This window comes from Oncorhynchus nerka, linkage group LG7 (genome assembly GCF_034236695.1).
Source record: "Oncorhynchus nerka isolate Pitt River linkage group LG7, Oner_Uvic_2.0, whole genome shotgun sequence".
Classification (NCBI taxonomy): Eukaryota; Metazoa; Chordata; class Actinopteri; order Salmoniformes; family Salmonidae; genus Oncorhynchus; species Oncorhynchus nerka.
In genome coordinates this window covers 71,669,558-71,689,466 of record NC_088402.1, presented here as the reverse complement: position 1 = coordinate 71,689,466, position 19,909 = coordinate 71,669,558, and the positions used below count along the sequence as shown (strand labels likewise).

Sequence of the window (19,909 nt, the reverse complement as noted above, 5' to 3'; positions counted from 1 at the left end):
TCCAACACCATCGTTAAGTTTGCTGACGACACACAGTGGTAGGCCTGGTTACCGACAACTTTGAGACAGCCTATAGGGAGGAAGTCAGAGACCTGGCAGTGTGTTGCCAGGACAACAACCTCTCCCTCAATGCAAGATAAAGCAGCTGATCGTGGACTACAGGAAAAGGCAGGCTGAACAGGCCCCCATTAACATCGACAGAGCTGTAGTGGAGTTTCCACATCACCAACAAACTATCATGGTCCAAACACACCAAGACAGTCATGAAGAGGCCACGACAACACCTTTTCCCCCTCAAGATTTGGCATGGGTCCCCAGATCCTCAAAAGGTTATACTGCTGCACCATCGAGAGCATCCTGACTGGTTGCATCACCGACTGGTATGGCACCTGCTTGCATCTGACTGGCAAGTGGTGCCGGGGTACCAAGTCTCGGACCAAAAGGCTCTTTAATAGCCCCAAGCCATAAGACTGCTGAACAATTAATCAAATGGTCACCCCCATTTGTTTTTACACTGCTGCTACTTGCTGTTTATTTTCTATGCATTGTCACTTTCCCCCTACGTACCTACATGTACAAATTACCTCGACTAACCTGTAACCCCGCACATTGACTCAGTACCGGTACCAGTTACCTTCAGAAGTCACAACATTAATTAAATAATGTCCACCTATGTGCAATCTAAGTGTCACATGATCTGTCACATGATGAGTTTGCAACACTACTAAGCAAGGGGCACCACCAAGCAAGCGGCACCATGAGGACCAAAGAGCTCTCCAAACAGGTCAGGGACAAAGTTGTGGAGAAGGACAGATCAGGGTTGGGTTATAAAAAAATATCAGACATCCCACAGAGCACCATTAAATCCATTATTAAAAAATGGAAAGAGCACCACAACAAACCTGCCAAGAGAGGGCCACCCACCAAAACTCACAGACCAGGCAAGGAGGGCATTAATCAGAGAGGCAACAAAGAGACCAAAGATAACCCTGAAGGAGCTGCATAGCTCCACAGCAGAGATTGTCCATAGGACCACTTTAAGCCGTACACTCCACAGAGCTGGGCTTTACAGAAGAGTGGCCAGAAAAAGAGCCATTGCTTAAAGAAGAAAATAAGCAAACACGTTTGGTGTTTGCCAAAAAGCATGTGGGAGACTCCCCAAACATATGGAAGAAGGCACTCTGGTCAGATGAGACTAAAATGGATATTTTTGGCCATCAAGGAAAATGCTATGTCTGGCACAAACCCAACACCTCTCATCACCGGGAGAACGCCATCCCTGGTCAGAACCACCATCCCTGGGAAATTGGTCAGAACTGAAGGAATGATGGATGGCGCTAAATACAGGGAAATTCTTGCGGGAAACCTGTTTCAGACTTCCAGAGATTTGAGACTGGGACGGAGGTTCACCTTCCAATGACCCTAAGCATACTGCTAAAGCAACACTGAAGTGGTTTAAGGGGAAACATTTCAATGTCTTGGAATGGCCTAATCAAAGCCCAGACCTCAATCCAATTGAGAATCTGTGGTAAAGATTGCTGTACTCAAGCAGGAACCCACCCAACTTGAAGGAGCTGGAGCAGTTCTGCCTTGAAGAATGGGCAAAAATCCCAGTGGCTAAATGTGCCAAGCTTATAGAGACATACCCAAAGAGACTTGCAGCTGTAATTGCTGCAAAAGGTGGCTTTAAAATATACAATATACATATTAACAACTGCAACCGCAATGAATGTCGTTGGGGTGGGGGCAGAGTAAAAGTCAGCTGGGGGGTGTAGGAGGGGTGAATATCCATAGGGGAGCAGCAGGTAAGGTAAGTGACCGTTGAAGGGGTGTGGGGGTAAAATGTCCATAGGGGGAGGAGGGTTGGCCAGTCTTCCCATTTTTGCCATGATGCTCCTGTACTGCCCGCATCTGAGGGATTGAAGCAGGGAGAACAGGGCACCAGTATATTGATGTTGAAACTCCCTGCAACAATGTGTGTATGTATAAGTATATACATTGTACTGTATGTCCTATAACAGTTGCCTTTTGTGCATTTTGTGCATACAACTCTTTTGGTAATTTACATGTATGACATCAATACACTAGTGTCTAGCCTATAGCTGCAGTAGGTAAGGATCCCTATTGTGTGCATACTATACATATCAAAACTCAATAAAATAATGTTTCTCTGTTTTCTGTTTGGGTGTCCAATTAGTGAGGCCTTTTATGACATGAGTGTGGAAGCGGCAGACACACTGCCGTACTGTAGTTACTGATCCAAGTTTACTGCTACTGTTGTCCACATGTGGCGAAACACTCATATAGAGGCCTATAGGCTTTGAGTTGGGGTCAGTGCTATGGAGTGTCTAATTAATGGTGACATAATCTGATACTACAGCTTGAAGTTGACGGCTGATCCACCTGACATGCTTGTTCTTTCCTGAAGTCCAGGATTATGGGCCTGCTGTACTGACTGTCATTGCAAAGCTGTTGCTCCTGTGTCAAAATTAGATGAGGAAACAGCCCTTATTTCGTACACACTCATAATCTCTGTCAGGCCCTATTCACCCCCAGCTCTCCATTTGGATTTCCTTTCTTTTGAAATGGTGCCAAGACTGTATCATAAAAAAACTATAGCCGCTCCTAATCCCTGAATCAATCAGCTGTTGCTGGAAGTCCAGCTAAGGAGGCCGTTAATGAGAGCTCACAAGACCACTCAGTGTCATGGCAACAGCGTTGTGGATTCATTCCTGGTATGGAATGACAGATAAACAAAGAGGCCAAGAGGCCTGTCCTGAAGAGTTTATGGGCTTAAATTGAGGCCCGGTGCAGTCAAAAATGTGATTTTCCTGTGTTTTATATATATTTCCACACTGACGTTGGAATAATAATGTGAAATTGTGAAAATGATAATGCCCTTTTAGTGTAAGAGCTGTTTGAAAAGACTGAAATTTCAACCTGTTTTGTTGCGAGGGAATTTTGACCTTCTATGGTGACATCACCTTGCGGTAAATTAGTTAATAGACTAATAAGAATTAGTTCCAACCGCTCAGCCAATAACAGCCAATTTTCACTCAAACCACTCCCAGACAGTCCTAGCAAAATTCTTTCTTGAGAAATTGCTCTTTGCTAAGATGCTATTTTTGTTTATTTTTGACCATTTTAATTTAAAACAATCACGGCAAAGTACTTCATTTTTACCCAGAAGAAAACAGCTGCATTGGACCTTTAAGATACAGTACATCCATTTCTTTCAGTCACCGCAACAAGCCTGTAAGTCATCACAGGGCGTAGGTTTGTTACATGCTCCAGGGAGCCAGTCACCTCTGACCGCCAAGAGAGGTTTCTCTCCTCAGCTGCCACTGACCTGAGTGACAACCCTCTCATTGATTCCATTATCTGCTGGGTAAGAGGAGGACACAGGAGAAACTCAAGAGCAAAGTCATTTGTAGAGCGGGTTTGAAAGAGGGTCCTCTGTGTGTTATTAGAACCTTATGGTCACACTAGGAATGCCACTGGTAGAGACAAGTTGAATACTGAACTGACGTCTTGACTAGAGTTCAAAATGCAACGCAGCGTCTCTGAGAGAAATGCTTTAACACCTCTCTCAGGGAAGACTTCTAACCAGTTACTTTCTCAAGGCTTCTCTACTGCAGTAAGCGAGCGAGACTCATCATATTTATCAGAAGAACAGAGGAGCCGTGTGGCAATAAAGAAAGGGAGACAATTTAAACAGTTATCTTTGATAAACCAGTGTTTTTGAAGCATAGCCCGTTTAGCTTCAACAGGACAAGAGGAAATAGCAATGGGAAAGAGAGTCTCATGACGCTGCACCACATCAATACCCACCGCGGGTACCTGGATGCCTCCCAAACAGTGGAGAAAACTCTAAAACTATGCCCCTCCTTCCTTTAAACTTTCACTCTTTGATCTTCGCCTTCCTGAATGTAAAGACTGTTACCACCTGCACCACTGAGAGTTCAACCACCCCCCTCCCTCCCCATTCCAACTCCCCACCTCACCCCAACATCCACACTATCTCCTCTCTCTCAGCAAACTTTGGAAAAAAGGAAGATCAACTGTTTCAAGCCAGAAGATAGTCATCTCTGAAAACATTGTTCATGCCACACCTTAGAGGCTGCTGCCCTATGTACATAGAGATGGAATGCTGTTCACTTTAATAACAGTCAATGTTTGACCCACTTCATATGTACAGTATATACTGTATTCTAGTCAAGGCCTATCCCATTTACCTATTGGTGTACATGTGTACACCTAATGCAGCACAACACATCTCCTTCATATAGAGTTGATCAGGCTGTTGATTGTGGCCTGTGTAATGTGCTCCTCTTCAATCGCTGTCATACACATTGATCCAGAGCATCCCAAACATGCTCAATGATTGACATGTCTGGTGAGTATACAGGCCATGGAAGAACTGGGATATTTCCAGTTTCCAAGAATTGTGTACAGATCCTTGCGACATGGGGTCACGCATTATGATGTTGAAACACCAGCCAAACCCGGAGGGCACAGGGCCAATTGTGCACCGCCCTATGGGACTCCCAATCCCGGCTGGTTGTGATACAGCCTGGATTCGAAGCAGGGTGTCTGTAACTTCACGATGGGGCACGTGGTCTGCGGTTGTGAAGCCGATTGGAAGTACTGACAAATTCTCTAAAATGACGTTGCGGCTTATGGTAAAGAAATTAACATGAAATAATTTGGCAACAGCTCTGGTGGACATTCCTGTAGTCAGCATGCCAATTGCACACCCTTTTTGTGCATATGGAATATTTCTGGGATATTTTATTTCAGCTCATGAAACATGGGACCAACACATTACATGTTGCAGTATATATAAAGTATGTGGACACCTACTCGGCGAACATCTCATTCCAAAATCATGGCCATTAATATGGAGTTGGTCCCCCCTTTGCTGCTATTACAGCCTCCACTCTTCTGGGAAGGCTTTCCACTAGATGTTGGACTGTTGTGGGGACTTGCTTCCATTCAGCCACAAAAGCATTAGTGAGGTTGGGCACTGCTCTGGAGTCCAATGGCTTTACTTCACTCCAGCCGATACTTGTCATTGCGCATGGTGATCTGAGGCTTGTGTGCGGCTGTTCTTATGCTGATATTGCTTCTAAAGGCAGTTTGGAACAGTAGTGAGTGTTGCAACCGAGGATAGACGCTCAGTGGTCTTGTTCTGTGAGTTTGTGTGGCCTACCACTTCGCGGCTGAGCCATTGTTACTCCTAGATGTTTCCACTTCACAATAACATCACTTACAGTTGACCAGGGCAGCTCTAGCAGGGCAGACATTTGACGAACTGACTTGTTGGTAAGGTGGCATCCTATTATGACGGTGCTATGTTGAAAGTCACTGAGCTCTTAAGTAAGGCCATTCTGCTGCCAATGTTTGTTTATGGAGATTACATGGCTGTGTGCTTGATTTTATACACCTGTCAGCAACGGGTGTGGCTGAAATAGCAGAATCCATTCATTTGAAGGTGTGTCCACAAACTTTTGTATATAGTGTATAGTGTATTTCAAATATAGTGTAATATCTGTATACCAGATCTTTGTATTTCTTCTTTGTTCAGATTGACAGTGTTTAACCCTATCAGGACCTTAAGTTGAACTGTTTTTCTATTCATTTTACTCTTCAAACAAGTTTTTCAGGAGGTTGGAGCAAAGTTTGTACAAAGGAGTCTGGGAACCATTGAAATAGTGTTGGATTGAGAAAACAAAGCATTTGTTTCACAGTTGAAGGAAAAAGCATGGCAGCACAGGGCATTTTAAGGACTAAAGAGGGCAGTTCCCTGGGGTTGACAACAGTCCAGCAGTTTACTGTGTCTTTCATAAGCTAAGATAGACTGTTTAACTGTTTATAGTTTGGCACAATTATTTCCGAAACTCATCAACTCTTCTTTCATTTGGTTAATTTAGCTTACTTAAAATGTGCTATCCAGTAGTGAAGAACGTCTTGGGGAGGCCGTGTCGTCTTCCCACTAGTAAGAGAGTCACACTAGAGTGGGTTCACAGGACTCAGACAACTGGAACTTAGAGTGTGTGACAGGACAGTTACGGCTCTCCTCTCCCCTCTTCTACTCTCCTCTCCGAATCCCTCCCGTCCCTTCCCCTCCTCTCCTCCCATGTCCTGTGAGGACTGAAACTGTTAACACAGCAATGACTCCAGCTCTGCTGAGTGACACTACTGTGAAAGGGGCTATGGTGGCAGGACCTTTCTCTACCCTACGATTTCCCACATCTGGCAAAAAAGCTTTCTCATGTCTCTTGGTCCTGTGGTGTAATGTACATCAGGATCTCAGGAATTGAATTACTGATCCCTTTTAGCCGTGCCCTAATCCCCCTGTTCCATCCATGTGCTGTGTGCCAGCAGCATACCTCACACCCACACTTCCCTTGACAACTAGCCTCACACCCTCACCTCCCCTGACTACCAGCCTCACACCCACACCTCACCTGACAACCCTGCCTCACACCCTCACCTCCCCTGACTACCAGCCTCACACCCACACCTCCCCTGACAACCAGCCTCACACTCACCCGCACCTCCCCTAACAACCAGCCTCACACCCAGGCATCTCCTCACAACCAGCCTCATACCCACACCTCCCCTAACAACCAGCCACACACCCTCACCTCCCCTGACTACCAGCCTCACACAAACACCTCCCCTGACAACCAGCCTCACACCCAGGCCTCCCCTGACAACCAGCCTCACACCTGCACATCCCCATGCCTACCAGCTTCACACCCGCAACTCACCTGACAACCAGCCTCGCACCCAGGCCTCTCCTGACAACCAGCCTCACACCTGCACCTCCCCTGACTTCCAGCCTTACACCCACACCTCCCCTTAACAACCAGCCTCACACTCAGGCCTCCCCTGACAACCAGCCTCACACTTAAGCCTCTCCTGACAACCAGCCTCACACCCACCCGCACCTCCCCTAACAACTAGCCTCACACTCAGGCCTCCCCTAACAACCAGCCTCACACCTGCACCTCCCCTGACTACCAGTCTTACACCTGCACCACCCCTGACAACCAGCCTTACACTCAGGCCTCCCCTGACAACCAGTCTCACACTCAGGCCTCTTCTGACAACCAGGGGTAGGGGTAGCATGGATCTAGTGTCTATGCAGGCCAACAGGCCACTTAAATCATATGGTTGAGACAAAAGTACGGCCAACACATTAGGGGATACAAATAGTTACTTCAGTAATTGCATCTACTGTTCTCTGATTGGCATCTTGTCTCCATGCTATCCCACTGATCCAAGTCTCCAGCAGCACGCCATGCGATGTCTACAAAAGACCTTACAGATCACGATGATGACATGCTAGTTTCCTTTTCTCTATTTGCACCTGGGTGTTTAATTATAAAAGTTGGCAGGGGGCATTTATACCAGCGCACCAGGAAGTTGTGTTGTTTTCACTGTGATGTGTGTCAGAGAGATGGACAGGAAGAGGCGGTGTAGCCACTGGACAAAGAGAGAGAGTGTCCATGGGTAGTCGCCAACCTTTGACAAACATTAGGTTGTGTGTAATTAGCCAGTGTTTACTCTCCTCTCCCTCTATCCTATGCATCAATCTTACAGGCTCTGAAATTCTGACGGAGCTGTCAGGAACTGCGCTGTGGGCCCCCGATGCTATTAACTCAAGTCAACAGAGCGATGATCTACGCTCACCGCCCGCTTGTCTTCTGATAGGTCTGGATCTGTCCCCACCACCTGCCTCTCCTCCCTCAGTTCATTTATTTGGGAGATAAGCAGGTGGACTAGGGGAGAAGAGGACCTGGGAGTGAGCTACACTGAGAAAGGTTCATGCACACAATAATACGATTATTGTGGATAGTCAGATTAATACAATAGTTTGAGTAAAATATGTACATGCTTTGCAAGAATAAAAATGTCCCTATTAATCCTGTTTACATGGACACATCTGAAATAGGGCTACCTGATGGGACTTTGATAAAGCAGGTTTTGGGACGCCTATTAGATTCTGTAGTTCGGACATATAAAACTTGTATGTGAAAACTCATTCTAAGATGCATACTCTCAGTTGTTCAGGAACTCACTTCACTTTGGCTAAAGAGGGAGGCTCACCAAGCAGTTGCAAGCACATATGCAGATCAAATACACCCCTGGAACTCCGATGAAGGTGTTTACATGTTCTAATCATTCAAAAGACTGCTCAGAAAACCAGGTGTGTTAATCGGGCAATGCTTACTTCAATTAAGACCGTATGCTGATTAAGATAAGTAGAGTAAGGTGCTTACATGACTAATGCCATACTCGGCCTTCTGCCATAATCAGTTTAATATAGAAATATTATTAGTGTATTTAAGCGTGCTCACTGTCAGACCTGCCTGGCACACTGAGAGACTGTGTTAATAGCGCAGTCTCATTAACCTCTCCACACGCCAAGCCTTTATCTGCACCAGAAAACACTGCTTGTTTGCTTGTTGAATGATAATATTTACCCCTGGCTTCACCACCCAACCCAGACATGACAAATATATTTGTGCATTTTCAAAAGGCTTTCTTGGGTGGCGCTGAGATTCAAGCAAAGTAACGGGAGAGACTGACTATAAAAAGGAGACAGTGATTTTTGTGTCTGCAACTTCAAATCGGTCATACAAAGGATCTCAGGGTCATGGACTCTAACGATGTAACTTTCTATAGATCTTAACCAAAGCTTTGCCAACCACACACTGAGTGTACAAAACATTAAGAACACCATCCTAATATTGAGTTGCACCCCTTTTGCACCAGTCTCAATCCCTCGGGCATGGACTACAGGGTGTCGCAAGCATTCCACAGGGATGCTGGCCCATGTTGACTCCAATGCTTCCCACAGTTGTGTCAAGTTGGCTGGATGTCCTATGGGTGGTGGACCATTCTTATTACACACGGGAAACTGTGTGGAAAAAGCCAGCAGCGTTGCAGTTCTTGACACACTCAAACCGGTGCGACAGGCACCTACTACCAAACCTCGTTCAACGGCACTTGAATCTTTTGTCTTACCCATTCACCCTCTGAATGGCACATACACAGTCCATGTCTCAGTTGTCGCAAGGCTTAAAAATCCTTCTTTAACCTGTCACCTCCCCTTCATCTACACTGATTTAAGTGGATTTAACAGCTGGCATCAATAAGGGATCATAGCTTTCACTTGGATTCACCTGCTCAGTCTATGTCATGGAAAGAGAACGTGTTCCTAATGACATGTACACTCGGTGTATGTCTTGAATCATCTTGCATTTCACTTCCTTGAGCCTTGATAGCCCTATTGACAAGAACGTTATTGTAGTGTTAATGAATGTGTCCTGTGAGTACTATGCTCAGAACTGGGGTGCCAGGCCTTAAACTGAGAGATATAGCTTTAATTGGAGAGGTACTGATCCTACCAGGCTTTTTGGTGCTAGACGTTAGCATCAATGTTTCTTATTCTGCTGCGCAATCACAAAAATGATATTGGGGGAGAGCGGATCATCCATAAAAGACGTGTTTTAAAGCCTTAGTTATTCCTTTAGAAGTCTAATGAACAATGGGGATAAAACCCTGAGCAAGGTGAATCTATTTGCAGGGGAGAGAGGAGGAGTCCACGTTCTTTCAGCTACTTTAGAGACTTTGCCCCATAGTGATCTGTCAACATGAGTCCCTCCTTCATGAAGGCTCACCTTTATGGTTTGATGTAGGGAATGAATGCAGCATCTGAAATAATATAGCGATGGTATTTACATCTGGCATAATTAGAATTGTATAATTTGAAAACTACAGGTATTTGAGAATGGTTTATTCCATTTAAACTAAAAAATATTGATGTTACAGCGTTTTAAGCATGATTAAACATATTCTGTTGTTTTAGCGGCCATTATGTATTACTGGGCATAATGTAATAAAAGTAAATCCCAGCTAGTTATAATAATTCACACATTTAAAAAAAAAAAAGACTCCCTATTCTGAAAAGATGGAGTTCTTGAATTTCAGGTGAATGCCCATATTTTGCCTGCATTTCCCAGAGAACAGACGTCATATTCTGTCTTTGGCAGGAGACAGCTTAATGTATGGCAAGTCTGCCAGCTCTTCCCACCGTAGGAGATATGAGAAGGGAGACTAGCTCAGCTACCTCTCCATGACCTTGATATTACGATGAACACGGATAAGAGCTTTCCTCTTCCTCCACCTGCCCAAAGCGTACAAGCCTGTTTGAGCAGTCACACAGCAGAAATTCTAAATATATATATATATTTTTTATCAGCTTTCCTTAGCCTTCCCCTAAATCAATAAATGGTGCCACATTCCTAGCTAATATTGTAGTTTCTATGGAGGGAGATGCTGCTTATGGAAATGAGAAGAGCCTGCGTTAGACTGTGGCTGTATTAGTGTACTGTACATACAGTATATCACTTTTACTTTGTCTGGGGGGTCAAACAAGCCTGTGATAATATAAGACAATCAACAACAGAAACCAGACTAATCATGATAGTTTATCTCCCTATTGAAAATGTATACCGGTACTCAAATTCACCTCCTAAATTACTATCACTGAACTCGAGCTATGTGGCTTTAAAAATGACCCGTGTTACAGTGCACAGGACCAAAAAGCTAAATATCACCCAATCAAATTCCCTCTCACTCAAACCAAAGCTTGTAAAACAGTAAGTAATGAATGAGGGAGAGGTGCCTTCCCCAGTCCCTAGTTACCAAACACTGATTAAATATGCAACGCAGAGCGGAGGAATTCAGCAATTGCTGACTAACCTAAAAACAAACTGTTAATGTATACTGCTTTTTACAGCTTTAAGGTTGGATGAAAGTTTTCTTCTCTTTTTACACCACGTCCCAAACTCAGACCTTCTCTGTTTATTTAAGTTGTAGTGTCCATCTGCCACAACACCACTACTGTCTGACAATCATGGGTTTTCCCCTATGATGTGTCTTTATTTGGGTCAGGGAAGTGCAAGAGGGAAAGAATCCTGGATATCAGCAGTGTTGCTGTCACAGGAAGAGAAGCTCTACTGTAGCTCTTATTATCCTCTCCTGCTCTTTTCATGTCCTTTCCAAGAACTGTTCAGAGCTAAAACTGTGCTTTACAGAGGTGGGACAGAACAGGAGAAGAACCAACCAATCAACAGACAGAATCAGGGCTTTTAGTCCCACTCCCTGGCCTCTGATTGGCCACGTTAACAGTTGACAGATTAATAATTGACTGGTTCTAAAATAGTCCAGGCATGCTCTGTATCAATGTGGTGATTCCCTGTCATATCAGCTCAGGCTGGCTATTCGTCCCAGATTGCATGACAACTGCCTTACTCTTATTACTGAATCTCACTAAAAGCATTAAGAGTAGAACACTGTACCATGATAACATGAGGAGAGGCTGAGGATAAATGTTGACAAGGCCTACATTCCTTTCCTGGCTTAGTGTTTTTCCCCCTAAAGATTACATTACAGTATATTGAGTAAAAAGTGTTTCCCTTACAGTCTGGGTGTTATGGAGCCAGTAGTGGGTGGATGATGCAGTAGTAGGTGGATGATGCAGTTGTGGGTGGATGAAGTTGGACTGTTTCCTGCGTAGTAATTATCTACTCCAGTGTACGGTATGGTTCTACTGAGGGACACACTTGGTTTGGCACCTCTCTTTCCCATGTCAATTTTGGGGTTTTGAATTTAAACTGAACTAAAAACAGGCCTTTCAGAGACAGAGATTTTGCACACATACTGTAACTATGCTAAGTAGAGACCGCACTGGGGGAGACCGCACTGGGGGAGACCGCACTGACTCTGTCCCCTACGAGACCCTGTGTTATAAGCCCCTGGATTTGACTAATAAAGCTCAAAATGCCCTTTTGACCAAAAACTGAACTGATCTCATTTCCAGAGAAAGATAGAGGATTAATATGCAGGCACCAAATACACTGGAGGGTAAGAAGAGAAAGTGTGGGAAGCAAGAAGGGAGTTGAAAGATGAGAGAAAAAATTTAGGGAAAATAGGTGCTGTAGAAGGAGAAAGGGGGAGGGGAAAGCACCGAGGTAGTGTAGAAGGAGAAAGGGGGAGGGGGTAGCGATGAGGTAGTGTAGAAGGAGAAAGGGGGAGGGGGTAGCGACGAGGTAGTGTAGAAGGAGAAAGGGGGAGGGGGTAGCGATGAGATAGTGTAGAAGGAGAAAGGGGGAGGGGAGGGGGTAGCGATGAGGTAGTGTAGAAGGAGAAAGGGGAGGGGGTAGCAATGAGATAGTGTAGAAGGATAAAGGGGAGGGGTAGTGATGAGGTAGTGTAGAAGGAGAAAGGGGGAGGGGGAGGGGGTAGCGATGAGGTAGTGTAGAAGGAGAAAGGGGGAGGGGGTAGTGATGAGGTAGTGTAGAAGGAGAAAGGGGAGGGGGAGCGATGAGGTAGTGTAGAAGGAGAAAGGGGAGGGGTAGTGATGAGGTAGTGTAGAAGGAGAAAGGGGGGGGGGTAGCAATGAGGTAGTGTAGAAGCAGAAAGGGGAGGGGGTAGCGATGAGGTAGTGTAGAAGGAGAAAGGGGGAGGGGAAGCGATGAGGTAGTGTAGAAGGAGAAAGGGGAGGGGGTAGCGATGAGGTAGTGTAGAAGGAGAAAGGGGGAGGGGTAGCAATGAGGTAGTGTAGAAGGAGAAAGGGGAGGGGGAAGCGATGAGGTAGCGTAGAAGGAGAAAGGGGAGGGGTAGCAATGAGGTAGTGTAGAAGGAGAAATGGGGAGGGGGTAGCGAGGGGGAAGGCGATGGAGGTAGTGTAGAAGGAGAAAGGGGAGGAGGTAGCGATGAGGTAGTGTAGAAGGAGAAAGGGGGGGGAAGCGATGAGGTAGTGTAGAAGGAGAAAGGGGGAGGGGTAGCGATGAAAGGGGGAGGTAGTGTAGAAGGAGAAAGGGGAGGGGGGGGAAGTGCGATGAGGTAGTGTAGAGGGAGGAAGGGGAGGGGAAGCGATGAGGTAGTGTAGAGGGAGGAAGGGGGAGGGGGAAGCGATGAGGTAGTGTAGAAGGAGAAAGGGGGAGGGGGAAGCGATGAGGTAGTGTAGAAGGAGAAAGGGGGAGGGGGAAGTGATGAGGTAGTGTAGAGGGAGGAAGGGGGAGAGGGGAAGGGGGCGATGAGGTAGTGTAGAAGGAGAAAGGGGGAGGGGAGATGGGGAGCGATGAGGATAGTGTAGAAGGAGAAAGGGGGAGGGGTAGCGATGAGGTAGTGTAGAAGGAGAAAGGGGGAGGGGAAGCGATGAGGTAGTGTAGAAGGAGAAAGGGGAGGGGAAAGGGGGAGCGATGAGGTAGTGTAGAAGGAGAAAGGGGGAGGGGGAAGCGATGAGGTAGTGTAGAAGGAGAAAGGGGGAGGGGGTAGCGATGAGGTAGTGTAGAAGGAGAAAGGGGGAGGGGGAAGCGATGGAGGCTGTTGTGTGCCAAAGTTACTCACTGATCCATGCAGAAACAGTTGCATTTGATCACAGCAAATCTGGGGCTTAGAGCATAAATACATAATAAACAAGAATGTATTGGGCGAGTGCAATGCAGGGTGTTTCATCTCCCTGTGTGTTGCCACTACACTGACTGGAAGGGACATGAACAGGAACCGCGTGGAGGCATCCATATGGATGCTGGTTAGAGAACAGACTTGTTAACATAACTCCACTACTGCCACTACCAAACCGTTACAGAGTTTAAAAAAAATAAAAAATACAAAACTATGTGGAGGGAGAGACTCACAGCAAAATATGATACAGCTAAAATATTCCCAGCCAAACAAGATGTTAAGTGGATCAATATCTCCTAATAAGTCTGTTATGTACAGTGCAGCAATTCATGTACTGAAAATGGTACTGTAAGTGTTCACCTGTTCATAATGAAAGGGAGGTGAAGATAGAGAAAGAGAAATAGAGAGAGAGAAAGAAAGAGATACAAAAGAAAGAGAGAAAGCGAAAGGACAGGTGAGAGAGAGATTTATTTATTTCACTTTTGTTTATTATCTATTTCACTTGCTTTGGCAATGTAAACATATGTTTCCCATGCCACTAAAGTATGAGCTTCTGTCACTTACATATGAATACCCTGATTTGCAATAAAATAAAAATACACTTATTGTCCTCCAAACTTAGTGGGAACCATGAAGAAGTCAAAGATGATGAATTAGCCTAATGATTTCACAGCAATATCGCTCTGAGATAGTCAAAGAAGGAGGAAATCACTGTTCCCAAATGAGCACCCGAAAATGATCCCTAAAAATAATACTGCCACCTGCACTTATACTAACACCATCAGCATCCCGTCCTCTGCTGTTCCTCATTATTCAGGGAGGCGGCCTGTTCTGTTTGGGATGAGTATCACTGTCTGCCTGGCCTCTCCCTGCACCCTCTCCTGTGGCTGCTGTCTGGAGCCTGAGAGACTCACATGCTAGGCTAACAAGCACACAGCCCAGTGGGGAAGCTAGCGCTCACCACCTCCCCTCTTTCTCTCTAACCAACCACTTGTCACTTATGATGGTCCCATCGGAGGATCATGGAGCCTGATGGAGAAGATCCATTGTATAGGAGGTCTCAGTTCGGTGGTCTGGGCTCTATAGTAGATTAGAAAGGGTTGAAGAAGTCAACGTGATGGAAACTCCACACACAGACACCACCATGGGGACTAAGGGGTGAAGAACACAGGAGTCCTCCCATCGGTTTGGTTGGTTCAGTAAAGAAGCATGCTAATTAGTGCACAGCTCTGACCTTGACAAGCCCCATCCCTTTCTCCTCCGTCAATGAGCACGTCTCTGTCTCAATGCAACGACGCAGAATGAAAAAGAGCCCTCGCTCGCTTGAATGAGATCTATTGACAGGAGGGTAAGCGATGAAGGTGGAGGGAGACAGGCATAAAAAGCTGCCACATCACTTGGCATAAGTCCCATGGTGGTCTGGCGTGCTGCTGTGGCTTTTGTCCCCTCATTTGAATGCATTAGTAAACCTCCTAAATACAAAAACACACCTCGATAAATAAGCCCTCTGTGTTTCAGGCCTTGTTTACGCCACAACTAAGGGAATTAGATAAAGCACAATAATCCTTAAAAATGAAATGTAGAAGTTACAAAGAAGCCAAACACAAAGTTCCCAAAAAGTAAAATAAGTAAATAAATATACTGAACAAGAATATAAACGCAGCATGCAACAATTCCAAAGATGTACAGTTCATAAGGAAATCAGTCAATAGAAATACATTCATTAGGCTCTAATCTATGGACACCACCACCACCACTCCCCCCACCACCACCAACAACACCACCAACATCACAACCCCACCACCACCACTACCCCCACCAACATCACCAACCCCACCACCACCATATCCCCACCAACATCACCAACCCCACCACCACCACTACCCCCACCAACATCACCACCAACATCACCAACCCCACCACCACCACTACCCCCACCAACATCACCACCAACATACAACCCCACCACCACCACTACCCCCAGGTAACATCATGCACCCCACCACCACCAATACCCCCACCACCACCACCACCAACATCACCAACCCCACCACCACCACTACCCCCACCTTTTTCACCAACCCCACCACCAGGTTGTTCAACATCACCACCAACATCACCAACCCTATGTTTTTGTTCTATGTTTTCACCACCAACATCACCACCATGGTTCCCAACCCCACCACTACCCCCCACCAACATCACTGACCAACATCACCAACCCCACCACCACCTGTTCCCACCTGTGTTTGTCACCAACCCCACCACCACCACTGTGTCGTTTCGGTCAACATCACCACCAACATCACCAACCCCACCACCACCACTACCCCCACCACCACCACCACCAACATCACCAACCCCACCACCACCACTGATCCCCTATTCCTCATCACCAACCCCACCACCACCACCACCACTACCAACATCACCAACCCCACCACCACCACCACCAGTTATAACATCACCAACCCCATGTATAATGGACCACCACCACCAACATCATGTAAACCACCACCACCACCAGCATGTTAGAAGGCCACCCCCACCAACATCCCGGCCCCACCGGGTACCACCACCACCAGTTACCACCATTCATCAGGAACTTTCCACCACCACCACCACCACTACCCCCACAACATCTTCTAAGCCACCAGGCACCACCACCAACATGCAGCCTGCCACCACCACTCAACATCACCACCCTTTTAGGGCATCCACCACCTCCAACATCACCTCCTTCTCTTCCTACAGAGGACCAACATCGGTCAAGGTTCCACCACCGTTTCCCCCACCAACATCACCAACACCCACCATTCAGGCCAAAGCCACCACCACCAACATCACCAACCCCAGCACCAGAGCGGTGCCCCCACCAACATCAAACCCCACCACCACCACCACGTTAGGAACCAACATGAGTTAACCCCACCACCACCATTTAAAATAAAACATGTAACAACCTCTACCACCACGTATACTCTATGGGTTTAACTGTGCTTTGACAAATCAATGTATTGTTCAACCCCACCAGGCTTTAGCTGTTATCATAATTAAATGGCTATTACATTTAACCACCACATTTGAGATATTTATCAGACACACTTACCACCAGTGACTTTCAATCAGTGCATTCATCTAAAGATAGCTAGGTGAGACAACCACATATCACAGGCATAGTAAATCATTTCTCCTCAATAAACCAGCTACCAGCAAAGTCAGTTGGAACCCCACCACCACCACTGACCCCCACCAACATGTAACCCCACCACCACCACCACCACCAGGGTTTGAACATAACCTGAACCCCAGGGACCACCAGTTCCCCACCAACATCACCACCAACCCCACCACCAACCACCAACATCAGCAACCCCACCACCACCAGTGGAGTGTGTTGACCAACATCACAACCCCACCAGGGTGACATGGGACATCACCAACCCCACCACCACCATGGGACCCCCACCAGGGTGACATGGGACCAACCCCACCACACCACCAGGGACCACCAGGGTGACATGGGAACCCCACCACCACCACTACCCCCACCAACATCACAACCCCACCACCACCACCACCAACATCACCAACCCCACCACCACCATGGGACCAACATCACAAGGGAGGAGCAGGGTGACATGGGAGGAGCAACATCACATGGGACCACCAGGGTGACATGGGACCAGCATCACAAGGGACCAGCAAGGGTGACCACCACCAGCACCACCAACATCACCAACCCCAGGGTGACATGGGACCCCAGCAGGGTGACAACCCCACCACCACCACCACCACCACCACCACCAACATCACAATGGGACCACCACCACCACACCACCACCAACATCACACCCCACCACCACCACTACCCCACAACATCACCAACAGGGTGACCACCACCAGGAGCAACATCACAATGGGACCACCACCACTACCCCCACCAACATCACAAGGGACCACCGGGTGACACCACCACCAGCAACATCACAAGGGACCACCACCACATGGGACCAACATCACCAACCCCACCACCACCACCAGTGACATCACCAACCCCACCACCACCACTAGGAGGAGCAGGGTGACATCACCAACCCCACCACATGGGACCACCAACATGACAATGGGACCACCACCACTACATGGGAGGACCAAGGGTGACATGGGACCACCACCACCACCACCACCACCACCAACATCACAATGGGACCACCAGGGTGACATGGGACCAACATCAGTGACATGGGACCACCAGGGTGACATCACCAACCCCAGGGTGACATGGGACCCCCAGCAACATGACAACCCCACCACCACCAGGAGGGTGACATGGGAGAAGAGGGAGTGACATGGGAGGACAGGGTGACATGGGAGAAGAGGACCAAGTGACATGGGACCACCACCACCACCACCACCACCAACATGGGACCACCACCACATGGGAGAACATCACCAACCCCACCACCACCAGCAGGGTGACATGGGAGAACCCCACCAGTGACATGGGAGGACCAACATCACAATGGGACCACCACCACCACCATGGGACCACCAGGGTGACATGGGAGAAGACCACCACCACTGGGACCCCCACCAACATGGGACCAACCCCACCACCACCATGGGAACCACCAACATCATAAACCCCACCACCACCACCACCACCAGCGGGAACTCAGCCAACCCCACCACCACCAGTACCCCCACCAACATGACAACCCCACCACCACCTGTTCCCCCACCAACATCACCAACATCACCAACCCCACGGACCACCACCACCATGAACATCACCAACCCCACCACCACCACTGGCCCCAGGCCAACATCACAAACAGGCACTTTTCACCAACATCAGCAACCCCACCACCACTACCACCACCAACATCACCAAACCCACCACCACCACCACCACTACCACCACCAACATCACCAACCCCACCACCACTACCACCACCAACATGGACCCACCACCACCACCACCACTACCACCACCAACATCACGCAACCCCACCACCAGTGGGACCACCAACATCACCAAACCCACCACCACCACCACCACTACCACCACCAACATCACCAACCCCACCACCACTACCCCCACCAACATCACCAAACCCAGTCCACCACCACCACCACTACCACCTCTCCATCACCAACCACCACCACCACCACCACCACCATCACCAAACCCACCACCACCACCACCACTACCACCACCAACATCACCAACCCCACCACCACACCACCACCAACATCACCAAACCCATCACCACCCCACCACTACCACCACCAACATCACCACCCCCCACCACTACCACCACCAACATCACCAAACCCACCACCACCACCACCAACATCACCAACCCCACCACCACCACTACCCACCACCAACATCACCAACCCCACCACCACCACCACCACCACCACCACCAACATCACCAACCCCACCACCACCACTACCCCCACCAACATCACCAACCCCACCACCACCACCACCACCACCAACATCACCAACCCCACCACCACCACCACCACCACCAACATCACCAACCCCACCACCACCACTACCCCCACCAACATCACCAACCCCACCACCACCACTACCCCCACCAACATCACCAACATCACCAACCCCACCACCACCACCACCACCAACATCACCAACCCCACCACCACCACTACCCCCACCAACATCACCAAACCCACCACCACTACCCCCACCAACATCACCAACCCCACCACCACTACCACCACCAACATCACCAAACCCACCACCACCACCACCACTACCACCACCAACATCACCAACCCCACCACCACTACCACCACCAACATCACCAAACCCACCACCACCACCACCACTACCACCACCAACATCACCAACCCCACCACCACTACCACCACCAACATCACCAAACCCACCACCACCACCACCACTACCACCACCAACATCACCAACCCCACCACCACTACCCCCACCAACATCACCAAACCCACCACCACCACCACCACTACCACCACCAACATCACCAACCCCACCACCACTACCACCACCAACATCACCAAACCCACCACCACCACCACCACTACCACCACCAACATCACCAACCCCACCACCACTACCACCACCAACATCACCAAACCCACCACCACCACCACCACTACCACCACCAACATCACCAACCCCACCACCACTACCACCACCAACATCACCAACCCCACCACCACTACCACCACCAACATCACCAAACCCACCACCACCACCACCACTACCACCACCAACATCACCAAACCCACCACCACCACCACCACTACCACCATCACCAACCCCACCACCACTACCACCACCAACATCACCAACCCCACCACCCACTACCCCCACCAACATCACCAAACCCACCACCACCACCACCAC

General features: G+C 48.2%; 1 protein-coding gene across 1 annotated transcript in view; it reads right to left on the bottom strand.

The window, feature by feature from the left end:
* The window catches only part of LOC115119279 (calmodulin-binding transcription activator 1-like), a 727,371-nt gene that overhangs the window by 606,040 nt on the left and 101,422 nt on the right, over positions 1-19,909 (bottom strand). The gene's annotated exons all lie outside the window — the stretch shown is intronic.